Here is a 15,026-nt window from a genome sequence, read left to right as displayed (position 1 = left end):
TGGATACAGTAATTTGCTAAAGTAGCCACCTGTTTGTGCTGTGCCAATAACTAAACTTGGCTGTGGAATGCTTGCCTCTCCAGTCTGTGCTAGTGATGGTCAGGCCTAGCTTTTCATGGGTGCATCTGTACACATTATATTAAATAATAAACTGTACTCATACCTGTTGGCTGCTGGAAACTACCTATGTTTTTGTGTAGATGAAAGAGTAACGAGGACGGAGGGTGGACTGACATGTGAAGAGAGTCTCGAGTACCTTATGCCACTCAAACATTGCTTTCTTTGTTCCCACCTTCAGAGTCCAACATATTGTTTTGCTAGTCACATCCTTTAGGCATGGGAAATATCAGACACTTCTCTAAAACATCTGCATGAGAAATACCTATTCATGCCCAATGCTGACTCTGTGTGAGCTAAAACATAGTTCTATTTCCCAAACTATTTGTTCTTCTGCCTTCTTTTTGTTTCCTCTTTGAAATAAAGGTCTTCTATCAACCAGTTTTTGAACATGTTTAAGAGAAAGTGGGTAGAAACATTTATTTGTAAGTAAACTAAATGGTCGGGAATGGAAGATTGTCCATGAGTTTAGCGGGGTGAAAAAAAAAACAACCCCAAACCAGCACCTCTGTAATATAATTAAGTGCAGTTAAAACATTTTATGTTTCTAACCCTGTATCACTGAGACTTGCAGTTACTTTCTTGTGTAGCTTCATTTTGTGGAATAGGGAGTGTTCTGCTAAACTGGAATTTAATGAAAGGACCATGGGGAAATTCTGTGGAAACGGTGACTGTTGAACTGCTTGAAATGTTAGCATTTCAACTTGCTTTCTGTGTTGGTTCTTTTGTGAAATGCAAATTGAGTTGAGAATGAATGGACATTTCCAACCTTTAAGTGTCTCTGCGCTTTGCCTGGGTTGGGGGCCGGAGTCAGGAGTGGTCACATGAGTCTGTGCAGAGATCATTAGACTGGGAACACCAGCTGTGCTATTATTAGGGGGTTTAAAGTCTGTGGCAGATGTTCTTAGGCTCTCTTCCAGCCCCCACATATGGTGCAGTGGAGTACATGGAAAAAGAAACATCTGACAAATAGTTTTTCCGAGCAACAGATTCTACCCCACCCCACCCCCCCCCCCCCTATACAGCAGGGCAAGATATTTTATGTTAACTTGCATGTATCAAAACTCAGTTTGAAGTATTTAAAGTAGAAGAATGAAAAAAGTGATCATATGAGAATAAATACAAGTGCTATGGTTGGAAAGTAGGACTTGGGTGGCTAGCCAGGACTCAAGTCTGTAGGTGCACGTGTTCTGCCATTCATGTATTTGTTCTCTGTTTTCTTTGACATTGCTATTTAGACAAGGCCCTTGTTGCATTAATTTTTGCATATGTACATAATGTAAAGCCTGCAAAGATTTTAAATGTATGTGACGAGACATAAGATGAGATGTCATACACAAAGAGCAAAGAGGCATTAATAATGTAGTGGTTAAAATCTGTGAATAAAACTAGTGCTTATTATATTATGGTGATATAGCATGGAGAAAAGCATGCTTTTTCTTTCTTTTTGTCATAGTAGGAAAAGAGTATGTATGTCTTGTTTTGAATGTGTAATTTGTGTCCCCTCTGGAAGTCAGGTTAACCAGTTTAAAGATCCTCGAAATATATTGCTGCTTAGTATCACAAGCTGCTTAGTATTCTGATCTGTGGAATTCTGATATGCTCTGTGTTGTACAAAATGCCAAAGGGAGGTATCTATCAAGAAGATGCAAGACTGATTAAATGGCAAACCAAAGGTACATGAGGAGCTACAGAATGTGGGCCATTTGTAGTGGGTAACAACTATGTCTCTGTATTTCTTGTGTTATGGGTTTTTTAACCATGTAAGCATGTTGTTGCTAAGCAGAACAACGAATGTTTAAACAATTCCCTGTGCATCATCTTTTCCTTTCTGTCATTAGTGTTGTGTTTTTGAGCTAAACCAGCTGAGATGTTGCATGAGTTGCCCCGTGGTAAGCACAAAGAGAAGAAAATACAACACTTTAAGTTTTTATATGTCCATCTCTTAGCTTCTTAATTCTCTGCAATACAGAGCTTGTTAGTATGATTAAAGAGAACAGTACCCAAAATAAATAATCTAACATGCAATTCTTGTTAGGGCTCTCATGCTTTTCCCATGCATTTCTCTGTGCTTGTTCCTTTCTGGGTGTTACAGGTACAGACCATACAGTCGGTAAGAAATCTGAGTACTTATTCTCTGTCATTGCTTTATCTGACACCAAAACCCCAATGTTGGTGACCTAAAGGGTTTCTTTTTCTTTTTAAATCAGTGAACTGGGATTCAGTGCTAGGACCCACTTGTAGGTGTGTATTTCTGGCAAGAGATACATGTCTAGATTTAGTTTGAATGTGATTCCCGCTTTTGATGTCTGCATCCCCAAACCATTAACCTTTCTACTTTTTTGTAATGGTGTGGTTTTAAACCATTGGAGTCCCAGATAGTTCTTCAGGCTGTTCCCACAATACAGTGCAAAAGAACTAAGTGCCTCCACTTACCATGGTGCAGAGAGCCATGGGGTGTGACCCCAAAAGTCTTCGGTGGCTCATGTGGATGAGTACTGTTTAACGGCTTATACCCAGTCATTTGAGAGTACTGCTGTATGATTGTACTCAAAGTAAGCTGGTCTGTGCATTGAAATCTGGGTGTTGGTTACTCAGGTTGATGGCAGTGAGGAATCAATTGCTATTTGAATAGGATTCTGACAGTCTACACAGTCACATAGCTCCTATGAAAAGAACAGTGTCTCCTGTGTTACTGAGATTACAGTGCAGGACCCAGAGAAAATTTAAGAGGATTAGTCATGGCGTGTTGCATTAAGCCTGACTGCTTAATCAGAAGGATTTTTTCCGAAGATTATTTTGTTGGCAAAACTGAGAAAATCGGGATCTTGATGAGATCCAGGGGCATGCTCTGATGGCTTGTAGCAAGCAAAGTCCTAATGTGCTAATGTGACTGGTTAGAACATGTTTTTCCCAGGTAAGAGATGTCCACGTGATGAGACTGTGGTAAACGTGCATGTGGTAATATACTTTCCTTGGCAGGTGGCAGTCCTTGTTTGACTAGAATCCAGCATTTATATAACTTCTTACAGTATCAACAACTTTCTAACTGGAAAATAATTGCTTGGATTAAAGTGGTTGAGTCTTGCTCTGAGAGTATTAAGCCCTGGTCAGCTCCCCTCCCCCTGCACAGTTCTGATTTTAGCAACCTGTCCAATTTTCTGTGCATGAGGTGGGAGGAGAGGAGAAGAGGATTTGTTATAAACATGTTTCAGAAATGCATTTGCCCCTCTCGAGGATGTGCTAGAGGAAGCAGTTGTGCATGTGAAATCTTAACTTCCAGTGATGCCATCGGTGATGCTGGTTCATGTACTTCTTTTGGCAGAAAACACTTCCATGCAATGGGTTCAAGCTAAACAGTTGCCAGTTAGGTTTTAATTTCTCTGTAACTCTAGAATGCTTTAGACATGCAGATTCTCGTGTGGGTGTGTATCTTTGTGGGTAGATGGATCAACCCTTGACAGATGAAAGTCTCATCCTCTCGCTGAACATATGTTCTAAATCTCCTGTGAGAATGTACAGGAGCCTACTAGCCAATTTCACTCCCTCTTCAGCCTTAATCAATATATTGCAAATAGTGTGAGAATTGCTGTGTTAGGGGCATGTGTGTATTTGTTTTATGAAGGTTCATTTTGTTAATTGACAGGTTGATAGATTAATGCATGCTCCTGCTCCTTGGGTGTATTGAAAATGGGCTGTGACTTTTCTTTTTTTAAATATCCCCCACCCCAACTTGACACTTCTTTTTGTTGATATCTTACAGTACTGAGCATGTTATTGCTTCGAGTCAGCAATAACAAGAGAAACTTACTCGTGTCCTAAATAAGCAAAGCTCTGAAGAAGCAGATCTCCCGCTTTCTCTCCCTCCTCCTAGTTTAAAATTAGATCTGCTGGCCCAACAGGAAGGGTCTTACATTTCTTGCTTGTTTTCCAACTGTCAAGCAGAGCATGTAGTCACGCTGAACAAAGCAGCAGCATTCCTGGATCCTTTTAATGATGCATTCAGAACTCCGGTGCCTCCTGATTTAATGAGTACAGTGAATGTATTCACAACTAACAAGAGCATGCTCATTAAACACCAGTAAGTTAACTGTCCTATTCTCTTCTAGCAATCCAATTCATAATTAAATGGTGCCATATCGGAATACAACACTGGGCTGTCAAATGGAGAGGTTAGATGGTCTGTGGGTATGCGTGGTTAGGTAGGATTGTTGGAGCATGAGTAATTTAGCTTAGCTTGCCTCACTGATTGGGCTACTTTTCTTGGTGGGGGCTTTGTGTTTACAAGTCCCAACCAACCAAAAAGTTTAAACCTAAGCAGTTAGCCAAAACATTAATTTAAATTGTCTTTTAGTTTGTAACTTTTTCTTAAAATCCGAAGTAGCACAGCTGTAGTAACTAGAATTACAAGAGTAACTGAGGGCAGAACTGGACCCTTGGTTGAATTGACTGCTACATAAACTCAGTCTTACAGTCCTGCTGGTTAGTTGGTGACATTTGAAAAATGAATAGATCATTTCAGTGTTTTGGATTCGCAGATGCAACCTGAACAAAGGGTTATGCTGCTCTGAGGCATCCCGGAGCTTGTTGGAATTGTCTTCAGTGATGTTAAACTACAAGTAAGTAGCAACTGAGTGCTCATGTAAGTTATCTGCCCTTAAAAGCACATTTACCTTAATTTTTTGTGGAATTACGGATGAAATTATAAGTATTGAATACTTATCTTCACTTTTAATCTGATGTTTATTCTGCAGTGGTTTGGCTTTAATAATTCCAAGCACTATTTAATAACAGATTTGGAGGCAGAGGGAATTTAGGCCTGAGGGAGGGATAGTACATGTAGTCTCTGCTTTTATACTGGCAACCTCCTGACACTGTTTTGGGGGCTTTTAGCATAATCAGTATGACACCACGCCAATTCTTATTCAAAACCAGCTGGCAGTGTATTCAGTTTGTGCTGTCTGTCTGTCTTTAAACTGATTTCAGGAGAAAAAAACATGCAGTCCTTAGTACCTGTTTGCCATCTGGAGCAGGAGGCTCCCGTGTAGATAGAGGCAGATGTACTGAATGTCTGATGCAGCCTTCTGCAGCTGCTGCCTGTACCGCAGGCTGGCTGTACCTGGCTCTGGTTGCTGTTCCTCAGACGGTCCCTGCAGGTCCCTGGCATGGGAGCCTATGTCAGTCTATCAAACGTATGCTGAATTCTCTAATAAATAATCATTAAAGTTTTCTTCTTTTCTCTTTTCCTTAAGAGCCATTTTCATTCAGATACACTGAGTAAGCATCATTGCTTGTCTTCTACACGTGTCTTTTCACATTAATACTGAATGGTTAGGTTCCTTTTAAATGTAAGCTTACTGCTTTGTTTGTGGTGGTGTATGTTGTGAAACCTAAGCGTGAATTGTTTGATGTAATTCAAAGGAATAAAACTTGCACAATCCAGAGTAGGGAAGAACTTGTTCTTTCCATCTTTAAATGTGAAGAATGAGCCATAGTGGTTGATTCAAACTGGAAAGCACTCGTTGACTTGGGGCATCAAGTGGGGAGAGACACTTGCAGCTACTGTGTATTTATTGTATATTGTGTAGTGTGGGGACATGTGCAGTGTACCCTGTGTGTAGAGAAAGAGGACAGAGATGGGGAGGAGACTTCATGGTTTCTTTGTGTGGTTTGTTTTAATCCTCAGTAAAACTTTCCCTACTGGTGTCTGGAACAGGTGAATTTAGCTGCATGACCTTTTAGTGTAACTTGTTGATGGCGGTGCGATGGGTACTGCCATAGGGATACCATACAAAACTGAGGCATGGAGTGATGTTTTGTAATCTGTTGCTTTATACTTCTGGCCTTAGATTGTTGTGGGTTTTTTTTTTGGTTTTTTTTTTTTTTTTCTGTTTATATTATGCAGATTGGTAAAAGGCCTGAGTTTTTCTTTGGAGTGTGTGGAGGGGTTGTGGTTGTTTTTCGTGTTGTAGGATTGCCAAGGCAGAAGAGGACTATTTGGGGAACAAGCTGCTTTTATTTTATTCTTATATCTGTGGTTGAATTGCTTTTAACTTTTTTTTAACGCTAGACCACAAATGTGCATTAGACGAGAAGGAAAGTGGAAACAGTTCCTGTGTTACAATGCTCAATCCTATTTTTTGCAAGACCTTAGATCTTTCTAAATGAATTCTAAATTTTGTATTGTGGCTTATAGCTTTCCTATAGTAGCTACATAACTTATTTTATACTTTTAATATTAAGATAGTCTACTACTCTGTCCATTTGTTCAGAGAATAATCTGCTGTTTACTGACTGTGCCGGGCTATCTGAAAAGCTGAGACACATTCCAAATATGTTCTAGTTCTGAATAATAATTTATCCTTCCTACATACAGTGTTTTCAGAGAAGCTGCAGGGGAAGAATTTTGGATTGAACGCATATTTGCTTGTGTGGGTGTGAAAGGGCAGTGTAGGGGATATTCTTCACTGGAAAAAAAGATCCACAGTTTTCTGTATAAACTTTCTTGCCCCGTCACTTCAGTTTGGATCTTTACACCTACTATGCCTAACAGCAGTTCCTACAAAGGACAAACTTTTGTTACCTTGTGTTAGTAAAACAACACTAGTTAATAGCACAGTCAATCTACTTACCTTCTTCCAACTTCTATTTTAAAAAGACAATGACCTATTTTTAAAAAGACAACGACCTTTTCCTTCCTCATCACCAAGTTAAGATGGTAACGACAGTTATATTACAAACTTACCAAATAAAATGGTGTAGAAACGAGTTGAAATACATTGCAGGTAAAGGAAATCAAGAAATTTTGTGCTTTGATGTAAGCTTATTATGAGGGTCTTTTTGTTTGTTTGTCTGTTTGTTTGGGTTTTTTTTCCCCCCATAGCAAATGGACTACCAAAGAATAGATGTGCTTGACTGTAGACTTGAGTTACTTCTAATAACCTCTGCAGTACCACCATGAAGCATACAGTCTTGAGGGTATGCAGTGTGAGTAGATGGATGATATACATACATATATGTATGTACATATATGTACAGTGTTTTGGATCATACAGTACTGGATTGTTCCTACTGTGGTGGCATAATGTTTGATGGGTAGGCAGGAGACATCTAGTTAATGCCTTGAGGCTTTGGAGGTCTTACAGTATCAGCAAGGTGACTCTTCTTCATAAAAATTGGTGTGTAAATAGCACCAAATAACTGTCTGCTTGTTGCTTATAAAAGTACTATGTTTATATTTAGCAAAGTCTGGGGTAATGCTAAGGTGTCCAAATCTGTCATTTGCTGTTCTCCCTTTTGTTGTTATATTTTTGTCTTCCTATCCTTCAGGAGCAGAGCTGATTGTACTTCTGTGAGAATTTAATCTCACTGCATGTACTGCAAGTGTTTTGAGTAAAATGTGCTTTGGGATTTATACATGCTTTTCTGGTTTTGTAAATCTAAAATAAAAAGGGGTGATCATTCAGTAATGGTTTACCCAGGTACCGCTCAAGAGAGTGTCTTGATGGAAACTACTTTCCCCTGTGAAAGTCAGATGAATAGTTGATGAATCCTTCATTTAACAACAAATCAATTATTTAAATTGGAATGGAGTAGAATGCCTTGAAGTTCTGAGGTACACTGATCTGGCATTTCACATCCATATTTGCATACTTGTGTTTCAGAACAAACTTTGCCAAATAATAAACCCAAGCAAATCTATACAATGTTTAGTAGCCAGTCAGCTGTAGAGTTAAATCCTAATTTATCTCGCTGAATATTTAACAGTGACACAATCTGGCAAAGGATCAATAATCTTACTGTTAGTTTCATTCTGATTATAGTTTCAGCAAATTTTCCTGTTGATGAAGATACATGGGCAAGACAGATGGAAGATGGCAATTTACATGGACTCACTGGGAAATCTAAAAGAAAAATGTTGGTTGAAAAATTCTTAAGTCTCAGAAAAAGTAAATTTCATCACTGAAAATGAACGAAAACAAAAAATGTATTTTCACAAGATATTTTATCTGCTGTGATTTCAGGGAAACATCTATGGAAATCCCAATTTGTACACAGAGGGTATGAACAGGAAATCTTTCTTAGTTCCGTATATTGTTGAAAGGAAACATTTTTCTCTGCAATTTCAGCCTTAAAGGAGTATTTTATTCCATTTCCTGACCACTAAAGCGCTTTACTCACATTGCTGTGAATGTTAGTTCTGGATTGTCTTGAATAGATACTGATTGCTGAAGGCCTACTGCTATATTGCTTGCCTTCTCTTTTTCACTCTTGGGGAAGAAAGGGAAACTTTTTCAAAAATTATTTTCTGTATCTCTGCCTTTTAAAGTCCCGTGGTCCTGGAAAAAATATTATCTCCCTAATGGTGAAACTAAATGGTATAAATAACTTAGGGATGAGAAGATGTCTTCTTTGAAATAGGACAAGTACAATATTTTTCTCAGTGAAAAGTTCAATGTGAAATATTTTCATTTGTTATTGCTTTAAATCTTATTACTTCACTGTCAGGCTCAAATTTAATTTCTCCTATTGCAGGTCTATGTGTTCAAGCTTAAGATGAAGTGTAGAAATGCACATGGGAATAGAATTACATTTGCAAATGTAAATCACCTCATCAAATCCACCGTTCACCATATGGTGAATTTCAGTCTTCTGTAATCACAGCCTGATACTCGTAACAGTTCCTGCACTTTAATATGTTAAAACTGCATGAGTCAGGACTGTTGTGAAGCAGGAAAACAGTGGTGTGAAAAGGCATTGGGAATATCTGCAGCTCCACTGATAAAGTAAATGACGATTTATGTACCTCAAAGGCCGGACATGATCCGGGCATACAGTTATGCTCAGTCTTCAATTGAAGAATAAAGGGATGATTGAATGCAAATCAATCTGAAAACATGCACTAGTGTAAAGGATTCATATAGTAAGAAGTCAATCCAAAATGAGGAATCGTCTTTTGATCAAAGTTGAGTTGTCAGCATCCAAAAGCTTGAAGCAATAGAAAGCACTATAAATAACCATCGAACTAGGTGTGAGCCTTTTGGATAACTACAATTGAACTTTAAAAATCTAGATAGTTAGACACTAGTGGGAAGGTAACTTCTAATAAGCAAGATAAGTTGAGAAATGTTTAAAATCGCATTATCCGTTATTTTGTCTGAAGGACCATCTGGTTTTGGAGAGGTTTTGCAGGGAGGGAGTTGCATCTCCTATCTACAGAGACTCAAATATTTGTCATTGGTGTGAACTTATCCGTGGAAGACAATGTTTACACATCCTTTGTTTTGACACTGAGAGTTGAATCAGTTCACAAAGAGAATTGCTACTAGGAGAAGAGGTGGCTGCAAACTTGTCCTGAATCTGAGGGGACAGGAGGCTATCTGAGAAGAACTGTTGTGATCTGACTTGGAGGAAAAATTAAGAAAGGAAATTGCTCAAAAGTTTTCTTTAGGAATGATATATTATTTTCAAATTCTTAAAACTCCAAGTTTCTTGATGTGTGACTATAGATGCACTACATAAAAATGCCATTTTTAAGGAAGGCGGAGTTTGTGACTGGCTTTCCTTTGGAGGATAATTTCAGCAAAATGGGGTTTAATTTGTGGGAGTACTTGTGTGATTGCCAGATGAGCTCATAACCCCATTCCCACAGCAGCGTTTCAAGACTTTCAGCAGAAAGCCTTAGTTTTTTGAAATGTATGCAATTTTAAAGTACGACTTAATTTTGCTCTATAGGTAAATCTTACTACTTTTGTGAAGACTCTGGAAACATTTTGTAGTGTTTTCATGATGGTATACACTTCCCTGTTTATGTTTTCTATGTGATGTTTAAGAGGAAAATATTTGCTAGCATCTATTCTGTCCAGAGGATGTTTGCATAGTTGTCTGTACTGCTCTGTGCTCAAACTAAAAATTTTGGACATGGTTAAGAATGTAGATGTTGTAAAAAGCACTCAAAAGGTCAAGGTTTTAATGCAGGAGATTGAAGAAAGGAGTAGTCTAACCCCTTCTCTTTGACTCAGTTTGGTAGTTTGTGTAACTGCTCTGCCAAGAGAGGGCGAGGAAACTTGAGCGTGAGCCAAAGTTACAATTGCATTCAAATGACCTTACAGCATCAAGAACGGTTCATGTGGGGGAAACGCAAATAGAAGCGACACTTAAAGTGAACTTGTTAGCCAAATGGTGAAATTCTGGAGGGGAAAAGGAGGCTCAAGAAAGGAAGAATGCTATGCAGATGATCAAGAGCAAAAAGAGTTGAAAACCAGGTACAGCAATGGCTGCTACGGAGCTGTAATCCCCTGATACTGTTTGTCTCTCTTAGAGCTTAGCTTTGAATGTAGTATGTATGTAGTGTGTGTGTCCAGAGGCGTTGCTAGCCATGTTTTAAATTAATGCAGACAAAGGAAGGGAACATGGCAAATGCTGCTTTAGTACTTTTCAGATTCCCTTGCTCTGCAGTTTAGTTGAATGCTGCTTTTCAACTGTTGTGCTGCGTAACGCTGCCTGGCCTCTTTCTCAAATAATGCTGAGCTGAGCTGCTGTTGTGTTGTCAGATACAGATTTTGTTCTGGTGGGGCAGGGGGAAAGACTTATTCTTTGATGTGCGAAAGTAGGGCATCGACCTTTTACTGTGCTTGAACGGGTCAAAGATCCTTGTTTTACTGTGGCTGCTTTCTTCCTCACTACCTCAAGGTCTAAAGTTAGTCCTAGTAAACTGCCGTGCTATTTAAAGTACTGCCACCATAAGGTTGGGGTTTTTTTTGAGAATAAACCAGAAGGAATCTGAGATAGCTAATATTTTTAAGGTTACAGATGAAACTGCTTCGGGCATCAGGTGTTTTAAGTCATGACATAATTATTAAACAAGTGTTGTGGTGGGAGCAGGCAAATCACTGCAAGCTGAATTACTTCCACAGTTTTGCAGGCTTTTGACTGCAAAGAAATTGCAGTTATTTGGGATATGCATATTGTCTTATACTCATAGGACAATTAATTTGTCACTGATTTCTGTTAGCGATCCTGGAGTGTCAGAGGCAGGAAATGTGTTAATATTTATATGCTATGTGTATTAATCTTCACATATGCTGATAGACACTTTAACTTTAAGCCTATTTACTGAAGTATGCTATTAGTGATGCCTGTCTAACTGGTATTCTGGACTTCATTCTGTTGTTAAAATGGAAATTCCTACAATATAAGGAGCTTAGACATGAGTGTTTCCTTTGAAACACAAGATAACTTGTGCTGGAGATGTCGTCATTTTATTAAGCTCATTTTCTGGATATGATTTGAGTTTGCTTTTCTTATCTGTATTTAAATTTGAAACTAGAAATTTAAAACAGAAAAAAGCAAAATGGTTAAAAACTAATGCATGAATTTGGAACAGTATAAACTATTTTCTTTATAGAACATTTTTTATAATGATTTTTTTAAACCTTGATGGCTTTGAAGTATTAGATTGCTGTTGGAGAGTTACGTATTTGTGTTCTGATGGGTGGAAAGTGGGAAAGCTACTTAAATTCCTGGCCCCTTTCCTCTCCCCCCAACTTTGTTACTGTGAATTTGTTTGCTTACTAATTAATTTTAATGTAATAATCTTCACTGCTCTAATCAAATAAGGAACAACTCCTTATAATTTACTAACTCTTTAATACTCCACAACCTGGCAGTTTCTGAACTTTGTTAAAAGAATGAGTATGTTCAGTGAATTTGTAAAAAATTTGCAACTGCTTCTAATCAAATTAAAACAAGAAATCAAATTTAACTCTATTTTTAATATGCTTTATTCCAAAACTTATTTCATCTCAGAGCCAAAATAGTTTAAAGGGCCTTTCCATGGTTGGGAACTTTTTAGCTTTGGAACAATGCCCATAATAGCTATTCCTTGCTCTGTGATTGACTGACTGGAAGGAAGCTGACATTTCTGAATCAAAAGCTTTAAATTTTAAAACTTTATAAAAATGCTTTGGACTGGCACTACCTGTAATACCTAAAATCCTTAACACATTCAAAAGTCTCAGTGCTACAGCTGGTTTTAGACTATCTTAGGAAAGCAAAGGGAAGGAAATGAGACATTTTTGTAGAGTTGTTAGCATCTGTAACATGACTTTGCAAATTATGGGAGCGTAATTGTAGCTTGGCAGAGATGGAGTTCATATCAGGCAGAAAGAATACCCTTCTTGTTAGCTCTTCTTACTCTCCTCCTCTGTCCCCACTAGTTCAGGTAGGATTTCATTGCAACTGAAGGGCACTTAAATTATAGTAAGAGCCCTTGTCCATTGGGATTAGACTAAAAAATCAAAAGTGTTTGTGAGTGAAATACATCTGATGGATTTTTTTTTTCTTCATTTTCATATGGTTCACTTTTTCCTCTTGTAAATTACTGTTTCACCCTCTGATAAAGAACATAAAGGTACAGTGAATACAAAGAGTTTGTATTCCTGTTCACTTAACTTACCCACACTTCTTGTTTCTTTCTGTTAAGTCTACTTCCAGGAGGTGCTTATGTTCATCCCAGAGTGACTCAGAATTTGTCCCCACTTTATTTATCTCTAAAATACAGAGGAACCACCTGCCTTGCACAGGTGTTGAGCAATCTCCAGTTCTTGTGGAGAAAGTATTTTTGGAGGACCATGTTAAAATCAGAAATATTTTCAACAGACTTTTATTTCGTCTCAATCTGCCGCCCCCATCCTCCCCCTTGCGTATCCCAGGTGTTGCTGTTTAATGTATGCGCTGCTATGGCATGGACTGCAATGGAAATCAGTTGTTTTCTTTCTGGTGAACTATGTCCCAAAACATGGCATTAGCACAGATGGTAAAAAAAAAAAAAAAAAAAGTTGATGGTGGAGGAAACTTCTGCCGAAGGTGGTGTTAGAATATCCTCTGTAGTCAGGGGGTCTTGTTCAGTAAGCAGTCTGGTTCTAAATGTGTGAAGGGAGCTTGGATAAAAGCAAAGTGTAGGCCTGTACTAAAACTTGCAGTCTTTGCAGACTAGCCAGGAAACAGAATAAATTCATCTTAATTAAGTCTTTAAACGGAACTGAAAGTGTTCAAGCTAATTTAGAATACACTAATTTAGAATACATTCACTAGCCTTCCTAATTAGGATTTTAGTTGGAATTATTCCGAGACAACTCGTTTCAAATATGAAATTAAAGACCGAGGTGGATATATGGCCTTTTAGAGCAGTACAGTTTGCCTTCAAAACGTGACTAGTCACGTGGGGCTGTACAGGAATTACTGGGAAAACCTGAGGATTGGAAGTGATAGAAGTGTATTTCACCTTATGGTTTCCTTGTTAGATTTTTAAATACTGAAACTATTTCCTCATCAACTGTGGTAATTTTCCCTTTGATTCCACTTTATTCTGAAATCCTTTTGCTCCAAAAGAGATGAAATGTGCTTCCTGATGTCATTTAACTTCACACATATAAGGTTTCATTAGAGAGATGGAACTGAAGTTGAAAAATCTAGCTGACAAACTTTCAATACAGGAGATGCAGAAAGAATAGCTGCCTAGTTAGGCTCTAAAAATCATGTGAACTTTAAGCCACTCAAGAGCTTAATTTAGTGGAAGACTGGCCCGACAGGCTTAATATAGATAGCTCAGATATCATGTGGAAACTCTAATTTAGACATGTATTGATATAAGAGACCTTCAGCTTATTTTAATTTGTTCCTGGCCAGATTGTTTGTTTGCTTGCCTCCCTTAACCCCACTCTTTAATCTCAGGAAGTGCAGTATGCTGGCAACTGTTATTGCGCAACTATACCTAACTGTACCAGTGAGAGTAAAGGAAAACCAGCCTTCTGATACTGGCACTTGTTCTGGTTAAACCAGAACTTCAGCAGAGTCTTCAGTAAACTTGTTTGGTATTGCTCCTGGTAACTCTGACTGGGAAGGTGAAACAAGTAGCGTCTGGCCAGGATATCTTTCTGCTTGCTGAGAAGGGTTGTTGAGTTGTAAACCTGGTTTTTCCTTTTCTTCCCATAAGTAAAGTTCTTGAAGTGGCGAGAGAGACAACGGATGTGGTAGGGAAAATGCTTGTCTCTCAAAAGTTGAGAGGAAAGCAGGTAAGTTAATTTACGTGCATCATCCTCTCGGTGCCCTCCTTCCAATGTAAAACAAAAAAGAAAACGAACTTGAGTTTGTTTGTCTTGAAATGGCGGTCTTTAGATCAGACAAATTCTTTGCTCTTCTCTGCCTCTTAAGGAAAGATGCCGGTTAACTGTGATTTCTATTCTTTTTCCTTTTTTCTTTTTCTAAGTTATGCCTCAGCACTAGTTTATTTGTATTTTTCCCAATACTGTAACTTCAAATTATAGCTATTACATCAAAAGCACAGTAATTTTTAACTCTGTTCAGAAAACTTGTTTCTGGCATGGTCGTTAACAGAACATCAGTAGGAGGGTCATAGTGTAACTGGTGTGACTTGCCCTCTGATGAAAATGTCATGGGAAAAACAAATGGGTGAATGGATTCCCTGTATGCTTACAGTAGCCATGGAAATTTCCTCTTTGCTAAAATCTACATTAAGCTTAGGAAAAAAAACCCACCCACACTCTAAATCTTTACTTTAAAAATCTGATGCTTTCAAGTATCACTTCAACTCCGCACAGGAATTTTTTTGGGGGTAAAATCATACTGTTGGTCTGGAAGCAGCTGGGGATTTTAACTGTACAAGAAAAAATTCTTCTGAACCATGTGTTCAAATTCTGGAGTAGGTGTTGGTGACATCACCCCCAGACTTCTTAAAATTACAGCCCTTAATGCCATCACAATTTATGACATGTAACTGTACTTACTGATCTGTGACTTCGTAACCAGTTTGGGACGTACCATTATGAAAGCTACTGTTGTCTTCCATGTGAAGAATTAAAATACCTTAATGTCCTTACAAAAACAGA

General features: G+C 38.2%; 1 protein-coding gene across 1 annotated transcript in view; it reads left to right on the top strand.

The window, feature by feature from the left end:
- Positions 1 to 10,305: 10,305 nt before the first annotated feature.
- Positions 10,306 to 15,026, top strand: part of TRAK1 (trafficking kinesin protein 1) — a 115,769-nt gene continuing 111,048 nt past the window's right edge. Inside the window, exon 1 of the mRNA XM_082498974.1 lies at positions 10,306 to 10,382. The gene's annotated coding sequence lies outside the window, so the exon portion shown is untranslated. The remainder of the gene's footprint in view (positions 10,383 to 15,026) is intronic.

Source organism: Vanellus vanellus (genome assembly GCF_965231255.1).
Source record: "Vanellus vanellus genome assembly, chromosome: 2".
Classification (NCBI taxonomy): Eukaryota; Metazoa; Chordata; class Aves; order Charadriiformes; family Charadriidae; genus Vanellus; species Vanellus vanellus.
This window is presented reverse-complemented; position numbering and strand designations above follow the sequence as displayed.